Source organism: Engystomops pustulosus, chromosome 5 (assembly GCF_040894005.1).
Source record: "Engystomops pustulosus chromosome 5, aEngPut4.maternal, whole genome shotgun sequence".
Taxonomy (NCBI): domain Eukaryota; kingdom Metazoa; phylum Chordata; class Amphibia; order Anura; family Leptodactylidae; genus Engystomops; species Engystomops pustulosus.
This window is the reverse complement of record NC_092415.1, coordinates 158035831-158046410: the sequence shown is the minus strand read 5'-3', so window position 1 is coordinate 158046410 and position 10580 is coordinate 158035831.

The window sequence follows — 10580 nt, the reverse complement described above, 5'->3', positions numbered from 1 at the left end:
GCTGGACATGTGGCACGAACTGGCTCTGTACGCCTTGGAGGTTCTTGCCTGCCCTGCCGCTAGCGTGTTGTCCGAGCGGGTTTTCAGTGCAGCTGGTGGCATCATCACCGATAAGCGTACACGCCTGTCGACTGACAGCGCTGACAGCGCTGACAGGCTGACGCTTATCAAGATGAATAAAGCCTGGATTTCTCTGGATTTTCATTCTCCACCAGGTGAAAGAAGCTCAACTTGAATAATGTATGCACTCCTCCTCCTCATTGTCCTCCTTCTTCTCCTCTATGTACACTAAAGCAGAGGAAACTGGCTATTTTTTGCCAGGGCCAACTGGCTCTAGCTATAGTACTCTATTTATTTAATTTTTCTGGAGGGCCACCTACCCGGTCCTCTGTTTTAAGCAATTTTTGGGAGTGCCACATACAGGCACTCAATCTATTTAATTTTTCTGGAGGACCACCTACCTGCTCCTCTGGTTTGAAAACTTTTTTGGACTGCCACATACAGGCACTAAATTTATTTAATTTTTCTGGAGGACCACCTACCTGCTCCTCTGGTTTGAAAACTTTTTTGGACTGCCACATACAGGCACTATCCAAATTAAATTGTCTCCATAGCAGCCTCCACATGTCGTCTTTTTAGCTGGCTCCACACGTTGTCTCCATTGCTACCTCCACACGTCATCGCCATAGCTGCCTCCAAAAGTCGTCCATATAGCTGCCTCCATACATGGTCTCCTTATCAAACGAACTGTGTCAGGCAGAATTTTGGGTTGTTTTCATGGATTCCACATCAAACTTGTTAACTTTGTCGCTACCCTGCTGTGTAATCCACAAAATATAGTGGCAAACTTTTATCATTTACCGATATTATTTCAGCGCTTCTTGCGCATCTTTTTACAACCCCTCACCCGCCATAACCCAAACTTATAAGAACGCTACTACACTTGATCTTATACAAAAGGTTCTTAGAAGTGCTGTTTGGGGAGTAGCCGAGAGACAGGGGCTTGGATAGGCGAAAGCTCGCCTGGCAGCTGAGTGCCAGCTCCATCCCAAGATCCAACTAACATAGTTTTAACTGCAGCACCTTTAATCTACTACTAGTTCACTGCCTCCATACATGGTCCCCTTATCAAATGAGCTGTGTCAGGCAGAATTTTCAGGTGTTTCACCAGATACAAAGTGGAACTCGGCCCATCTGTCGCCGCCATGCTGGAGACCTGAAGTTGCAATCATAGCAGCGCAATATGGATGCCCCATACTGTCGCTCTTAATCATGGAACCATTTCCGTAAAAACAATTAAAAATAGAACCACTATGCTATTCCATTATTCCTAGGTGAAATATTCAAACGACCCGGCCTACTTTGAAAATTACAATTTTTTCAAAGTAAACGTTTCTGGCCCCCAGGCCCATTTTGGGTGGGGAGGAGCCGAGAGACAGGGGCTTGGACAGGCGAAATCTCGCCTTGCAGTGGATCGCCAGCTCCATCCCAAGATTAGGCAGCCTCAGAGGCATCCATGCATGCTGCCCCTGCTGTTTCCTGTCCATTTTGCCTCCACGATCCTCCATAGCGTCCACCAATGTCTCATTTCAACTCTCTTTACCCCAGACGCTGGAGCACGAGAGGATATACAGCACATCATCCCCTTATCAAACGAGCTGTGTCAGGCAGAATTTTCAGGTGTTTCACCAGATACATAGTGGAACTCGGCCCATCTGTCGCCGCCATGCTGGAGACCTGAAGTTGCAATCATAACAGCGCAATAAGACTGCCCCATACTGTCGCTCTTAATCATGGAAGTCGTCTCCATGGCTGCCTCCACATGTCGTCCCCTTATCAAAAGAGCTGTGTCAGGCTAATTTTTCGGGTGTTTCACCAGATACGTTATGGAACTTGGTCACTATGTCGCCACCATGCTGTGTTATCAACTAAATATACCGTCAACCTTTTGTTCACATAGGAAATCATTTCAGCGCTTCTTGCTCACCTCCTTTGGTTCCTCTCTGCCACCCATTGGTTTGAAGCCTGAGTCCATTTAGGGTATGTCGCCATGACACTCTCTAGCCTGACGCTGCTGCCGCTGCCTCTGCATGCCGTCCCCTATAGTGTCAGGGTCAATTATTGCATGTTTTAGATGCTATCTAGCCTTATTTGGTCACTCTGTCATGGCCATGCTGTTGCCCATAATTTTGGCATAATGGTACGATTAAGCAGCCTCAGAGGCATCCATGCATGCTGCCCCTGCTGTTTCCTGTCCATTTCCGTGGTGTTTCCATCCTTTTCTGAGGTTCCCAGGTGTTTGGCCAAGCTTCCCTGTGCAGAGCCTTGGTCCCCTTGAAAAATGCTCGAGTCTCCCATTGACTTCAATGGGGCTCGTTATTCGAGACGAGCAGTTGAGCATCGGGAAAAGTTTGTCTCGAATAACGAGTACCCGAGCATTTTAGTGCTCGCTCATCTCTAGTTGTAACCTATGTCCAACAGTTTCTTTGCCATCCTTCTCAGATTAGCCTGTCCCTACAGTAGCTGTCTCCCCTGCTCTCTAATCACTATGAAACTGTCATTTGTTCATACAAGAAATTCTATGAGTTCTAACTGCTTGAGAGAAGGGGCTGCTACTCTCTGCTCACTCTGTTGGTCATGTGATGCTCTTAGTGCTTAGGTAGCCGAAATTCTGTGTCTTTGCAGACTGTGTATACAAAAGTCTCCCGCAAAGATTATTGAGGTATAGTGCCCCTGTTCCTGTAAGTCCCTCCATCCCAGTTTACGATTCTACAAAACTTTCTCTGTCTCTTTCTGTACCTCATAATGTCATATACTGCTTTATAGAATTTACCAGTCTCTGCTCTCTAGACACTATATTCATAGCAGGGAAGCTTTTATCCCTTTGTGTTCACACAGCACAGATCATGTAACTCTTTTACAACTGGGTTCTCCATACTCCTCCATGTCATGACAGCTGCCAGGCTAGTCACTATATAATCAGGTATGTATACACTTTACAGAGCACCATGGATTTATTTGAAGTAATCTCACTGGATTTCCTAATAGCTTTATTAGTGAACAAAAAGCATTATGGTAAATAAGGTAAGTTTACTCAGCTCACAGTATTGAAGGAAGATGTTAATCTTCCACTACTGCTGAGGAACATTTCTGACAAGTAGCTCAGTACAGAAAAATACAATAAGTCTATAAAGAAAATGGTGAGCAGTACCAATGGGTATCATTCTGTTTGTTAATTTGTTAAAAATCCATATAAAAGCAGAGTCACACTTTAATGGTAAAAGAAACTAATTAATATATACAACCAATATATCTGTCCAAAATACTACAATTTTAGGACAATACAACTAAAATCTAAAACATATAGATTTAGTTGAAGACCGTAAAGATATGGGCATACAATATGAGAGATTGGCACAATATAAAATGTGCGGAAACATTAGCACAGCAAAATAGTTAGTGCATTTATATCTTGGGAACATGCCTGCATGGAACTATTTACATTTAAATGCCTCTCAAGGATTTCAGTCAATGTTTTGTACAGAATGCTGTATATAAGACCCACCTAGATCCCGTGGGCACTTTATGGGCTCTGGACTGAAGATTGTGAATTCATATGTGTTTGTTTTTCCACAAGATAATTGATAACTTGTATATTGGTGAGGGTGTGCTACAACATTTTACTTGCTCAAGTTAGCAGAAGTGTAGGGTTGAAATAATTGGAAACATCTACATTATGACAAAATCGGAGAACACTGCTCAATTAAAATGATGTATTGTAAAAACATAACCCACACCTTTCTTACAATGTCAATTAAATGTAGGTTAGAAATCTTCAGACACTTGGGTTTTATATTATTCATGTAATTCATAGAGAATATGATTGACAACAGATAAAAGCAAGGGGACTGCTCTTATGGAGCTTTCACTACACTAAGCATATTACTCCGGCTTCTCTTAAAAGATTGCACCGCTTAAAGTTATGGTATCAGACTGATGCAAGAATACTTAGTATGTCAGCGATTGGTTAGTAAAAGTAACTGTATTAATGGTGCCTTGTACTTAAAATCACACATTTATTTGCATTCTGACTAGAGATGAGCGAGCACTAAAATGCTCGGGTACTCGTTATTCGAGACGAACTTTTCCCGATGCTCGAGTGCTCGTCTCGAATAACGAGCCCCATTGAAGTCAATGGGAGACTCGAGCATTTTTCAAGGGGACCAAGGCTCTGCACAGGGAAGCTTGGCCAAACACCTGGGAACCTCAGAAAAGGATGGAAACACCACGGAAATGGACAGGAAACAGCAGGGGCAGCATGCATGGATGCCTCTGAGGCTGCTTAATCGCACCATTATGCCAAAATTATGGGCAACAGCATGGCCATGACAGAGTGACAGAATGAAGCTAGATAGCATCTAAAACATCCAATAATTGACCCTGACACTATAGGGGACGGCATGCAGAGGCAGCGGCAGCAGGCTAGAGAGTGTCATGGCGACATACCCTAAATGGACTCAGGCTTCAAACCAATGGGTGGCAGAGAGGAACCAAAGGAGGTGAGCAAGAAGCGCTCAAATAATATCGGTACATGATAAAAGTTTGCCAGTATATTTTGTGGATTACACAGCAGGGTGGCGACAAAGTTAACATGGAAGCCATGAAAACAACCCAAAATTCTGCCTGACACAGCTCGTTTGATAAGGGGACCATGTATGGAGGCAGTGAACTAGTAGTAGATTAAAGGTGCTGCAGTTAAAACTATGTTAGTTGGATCTTGGCATGGAGCTGGCGCTCCGCTGCCAGGCGAGCTTTCGCCAATCCAAGCCCCTGTCTCTAGGCTACTCCCCAAACAGCACTTCTAAGAACCTTTTGTATAAGATCAAGTGTAGTAGCGTTCTTATAAGTTTGGGATATGGCGGGTGAGGGGAATGTAAACAGATGCGCAAGAAGCGCATGATGCGCATGGAGCTGGCGCTCCGCTGCCAGGTGAGCTTTCGCCAATCCAAGCCCCTGTCTCTAGGCTACTCCCCAAACAGCACTTCTAAGAACCTTTTGTATAAGATCAAGTGTAGTAGCGTTCTTATAAGTTTAGGATATGGCGGGTGAGGGGAATGTAAACAGATGCGCAAGAAGCGCTGAAATAATATCGGTAAATGATAAAAGTTTGCAAGTATATTTTGTGGATTACACAGCAGGGTGGCGACAAAGTTAACAAGTTTGATGTGGAATGCCCTGTAATAGCTCTTGGGCGGTGTGCCTTTTATCGCCTAGGCTCAGCAGTTTGAGCACCGCCTGCTGTCGCTTAGCGACGGCACTGCTGCTGTGCCTAGAGCTACCGACTGATGGCGCCATGGCCACGGATGGTAATTCGGAGGAGGAGGAGGTGGAGGAGGGGTGGGAGGAGGAGGAGGTATACTAGACCTTTGAGACCTGGACCGAGGTAGGCCCCGCAATTCTCTGCGTCGGCAGTATATGACCAGCCCCAGGGTCAGACTCGGTCCCAGCCTGCACCAAGTTAAGTGTAGTAGCGTTCTTATAAGTTTGGGATATGGCGGGTGAGGGGAATGTAAACAGATGCGCAAGAAGCGCATGATGCGCATGGAGCTGGCGCGCCGCTGCCAGGTGAGCTTTCGCCAATCCAAGCCCCTGTCTCTAGGCTACTCCCCAAACAGCACTTCTAAGAACCTTTTGTATAAGATCAAGTGTAGTAGTGTTCTTATAAGTTTAGGATATGCCGGGTGAGGGGAATGTAAACAGATGCGCAAGAAGCGCTGAAATAATATTGGTAAATGATAAAAGTTTGCCAGTATATTTTGTGGATAACACAGCAGGGTGGCGACAAAGTTAACAACTTTGATGTGGAATCAATGAAAACAACCCAAATTTCTGCCTGACACACCTCGTTTGGAGGTAGCAATGGAGACAACGTGTGGAGGCTGCTATGGAGACAATTTAATTTGGATAGTGCCTGTATGTGGCAGTCCAAAAAAGTTTTCAAACCAGAGGAGCAGGTAGGTGGCCCTCCAGAAAAATGAAATAGATTGAGTGCCTGTATGTGGCAGTCCAAAAAAGTTTTCAAACCAGAGGAGCGGGTAGGTGGCCCTCCAGAAAAATTAAATGCATAAAGTACTATAGCTAGAGCCAGTGGGCCCTGTCAAAAAATAGCCAGTTTCCTCTGCTTTACTGTACAAAGAGGAGGAGAAGGAGGAAAATGAGGAGGAGGAGGAGTGGATAAATTATTCAGGTTGAGCTTCCTTCACCTGGTGGAGATTGGAAATTATGAGAAATCCAGGCTTTATTCATCTTAATAAGCGTCAGCCTGTCAGCGCTGTCAGTCGACAGGCGTGTACGCTTATCGGTGATGATGCCACCAGCTGCACTGAAAACCCGCTCGGACAAGACGCTAGCGGCAGGGCAGGCAAGAACCTCCAAGGCGTACAGCGCCAGTTCGTGCCACATGTCCAGCTTTGAAACCCAGTAGTTGTAGGGAGCTGTGTGATCATTTAGGACGATGGTATGGTCAGCTACGTACTCCCTCACCATCTTTCTGTAAAGATCAGCCCTACTCTGCCGAGACTGGGGACAGGTGACAGTGTCTTGCTGGGGTGACATAAAGCTGGCAAAAGCCTTGTAAAGCGTACCCTTGCCAGTGCTGGACAAGCTGCCTGCTCGCCTACTCTCCCTCGCTACTTGTCCCGCAGAACTACGCACTCTGCCGCTAGCGCTGTCAGAAGGGAAATACTGTTTCAGCTTGTGAACCAGGGCCTGCTGGTATTCATGCATTCTCACACTCCTTTCCTCTCCAGGGATGAGAGTGGAAAGATTTTGCTTGTACCGTGGGTCCAGGAGAGTGAACACCCAGTAATCGGTGCTGGAATAAATTCTTTGAACGCGAGGGTCACGGGATAGGCAGCCTAGCATGAAATCTGCCATATGCGCCAGAGTACCAACGCGTAAGAATTCACTCCCCTCACTGGCCTGACTGTCCATTTCCTCCTCCTCCAACTCCTCCAACTCCTCTTCTTCTGCCCATACACGCTGAACAGTGAAGGACTCAACAATGGTCCCCTCTTGTGTCTCGCCAACATTCTCCTCCTCTTCCTCCTCATCCTCCTCCACCTCCACCTCCTCCGATATGCGCTGAGAAACAGACCTAAGGGTGCTTTGGCTATCAACAAGGGAATCTTCTTCCCCCGTCTCTTGTGACGAGCGCAAAGCTTCCGACTTCATGCTGATCAGAGAGTTTTTCAACAGGCCAAGCAGCGGGATGGTGAGGCTGATGATGGCGGCATCGCCACTGACCATCTGTGTTGACTCCTCAAAGTTACTCAGCACCTGACAGATATCAGACATCTACGTCCACTCCTCATTGTAGACTTGAGGAAGCTGACTGACCTGACTACCAGTTCTGGTGGAAGTTGACATCTGGCAGTCTACAATCGCTCGGCGCTGCTGGTAAACTCTGGATAACATGGTCAGTGTTGAATTCCACCTCGTGGGCACGTCGCACAACAGTCGGTGAGCGGGCAGTTGGAGGCGGCGCTGCGCTGCCCTGAGAGTGGCAGCATCTGTGCTGGACTTCCTGAAATGCGCACAGATGCGGCGCACCTTCGTGAGCAAATCAGACAGATTGGGGTATGTCTTGAGGAAACGCTGAACTATGAGATTTAACACATGGGCCAGGCATGGCACATGTGTCAGTCTGCCGAGTTGCAGAGCCGCCACCAGGTTACGGCCGTTGTCACACACAACCATGCCTGGCTTCAGGTTCAGCGGTGCCAGCCACAGATCAGTCTGCGCCGTGATGCCCTGTAATAGCTCTTGGGCGGTGTGCCTTTTATCGCCTAGGCTCAGCAGTTTGAGCACCGCCTGCTGTCGCTTAGCGACGGCACTGCTGCTGTGCCTAGAGCTACCGACTGATGGCGCCATGCCCACGGATGGTAATTCGGAGGAGGAGGAGGTGGAGGAGGGATGGGAGGAGGAGGAGGCATAGTAGGCCTGAAACACCTGGACCGAGGTAGGCCCCGCAATCCTCGGCGTCGGCAGTATATGACCAGCCGCAGGGTCAGACTCGGTCCCAGCCTCCACCAAGTTAACCCAATGTGCCGTCAGCGATATATAGTGGCCCTGCCCGGCAGCACTCGTCCACGTGTCCGTGGTCAGGTGGACCTTGTCAGAAACGGCGTTGGTCAGGGCACGGATGATGTTGTCTGACACGTGCTGGTGCAGGGCTGGGACGGCACATCGGGAAAAGTAGTGGCGGCTGGGGACCGAATACCGAGGGGCGGCCGCCGCCATGAGGTTGCGAAAGGCCTCGGTCTCTACTAGCCTATAGGGCAGCATCTCCAGGCTAAGCAATCTGGAGATGTGCACATTAAGGGCTTGGGCGTGCGGGTGGGTTGCACTTTCTTTGCGTTTCCGCTCCAGCGTCTGGGGTATGGAGAGCTGAACGCTGGTGGATGCTGTGGAGGATCGTGGAGGCGACGATGGGGTTTTTGTGGCAGGGTCCTGGGCAGGGGGCTGACTATCAGCTGACACAGGGGAAGGAGCAGTGGTGTGCACGGCCGGAGGTGAACGGGCTTGTTGCCACTGAGTGGGGTGTTTAGCATTCATATGCCTGCGCATACTGGTGGTAGTTAAGCTAGTAGTGGTGGAACCCCTGCTGATCCTGGTTTGGCAAATGTTGCACACCACAGTCCGTTGGTCATCCGGTGTTTCCTTAAAGAACCTCCAGACTTCGGAAAATCTAGCCCTCGCCGCAGGAGCCCTCACCACGGGAGCTTAACTAGTTGACACATTTGGCACTGATGCACCAGCTCTGGCCCTGCCTCTCCGTCTGGCCCCACCACTGCCTCTTCCAACCTGTTCTGGTCGAGGACTCTCCTCTGTCTCAGAAGCACTGTGTTCACCCGGCCTATCAACCCAGCTTGGGTCTGTCACCTCATCATCCTCCGATCCCTCAGTCTGCTCCCCCCTCGGACTTCCTGCCCTGACTGGTGGAAAACCTGGGCATCGGAAAATTGCTCAGCAGCAACCGGACAAGTGGTTTGTGAGTGTGGGAAGGGTCCAGAAAACAGTTCCTCAGAGTATTCCGGTTCAAATGCCAAATTTTCCTGGGAGGGGGCAGACTGGGGGGGAGGAGGCTGAGGTGCAGGAGCTGGAGGAGTGCCGATTTCGGTGACATGGGTGGACTGCGTGGAAGACTGACTGGTGGACAAATTGCTCGAAGCATTGTCGGCAATCCACGACATCACCTGTTCGCACTGTTCTGGCCTCAACAGTGCTCTACCACGAGTCCCAGTAACTTCAGACATGAACCTAGGGAGTGTAGCTCTGCGGCGTTCCCCTGCTCCCTCATAAGCAGGTGGTGTCTCACCCCGGCCAGGACCACGGCCTCTGACCCCTGCAGTAGTTGGACGCCCACGTCCCCGCCCTCGTCCTCTACCCCTAGCCCTCGGGTTAAACATTTTTAAAATGAGAGTTATAACTTTAATTTTTTTTTTACTTTTTTTTGTGTTTTTTTGTTTTTTTTTGTGTTTTTTAGTTTTTAAAACCAAACGATGCTATCCTATTGCTATGGCTATTTTCTAGCCAAGTATGAAAGCACACTACTATGCCAGATGAGATGACGCTGAGTTATTAAACAAAATAAACGTAAAATAAAAAAGGAAATGGCAGACTGTGCCTAATTGAAATCCAACCCCTAATAAATTTTCCCACTTCGGTCTTTGCAATGGATATGTGCGTCACTAAGCGCAAAACACAGCGGTCGCAAGTCTCACTACGAATTGCTCACAATTTGCTAGTAGATGCACTGCAGCAAGTACAGCCACCAGCAGATCAACCAGAAATCAAATATATATAACGCTACTGTAGGCGTAAGTAAGCCGTTTGGATTCTCCTATGGCTATTTTCTAGCCAAGTATGAAAGCACACTACTATGCCAGATGAGATGACGCTGAGTTATTAAACAAAATAAACGTAAAATAAAAAAGGAAATGGCAGACTGTGCCTAATTGAAATCCAACCCCTAATAAATTTTCCCACTTCGGTCTTTGCAATGGATATGTGCGTCACTAAGCGCAAAACACAGCGGTCGCAAGTCTCACTACAAATTGCTCACAATTTGCTAGTAGATGCACTGCAGCAAGTACAGCCACCAGCAGATCAGCCAGAAATCAAATATATATAACGCTACTGTAGGCGTAAGTAAGCCGTTTGGATTCTCCTATGGCTATTTTCTAGCCAAGTATGAAAGCACACTACTATGCCAGATGAGATGACGCTGAGTTATTAAACAAAATAAACGTAAAATAAAAAAGGAAATGGCAGACTGTGCCTAATTGAAATCCAACCCCTAATAAATTTTCCCACTTCGGTCTTTGCAATGGATATGTGCGTCACTAAGCGCAAAACACAGCGGTCGCAAGTCTCACTACAAATTGCTCACAATTTGCTAGTAGATGCACTGCAGCAAGTACAGCCACCAGCAGATCAACCAGAAATCAAATATATATAACGCTACTGTAGGCGTAAGTAAGCCGTTTGGATTCTCCTATGGCTATTTTCTAGCCAAG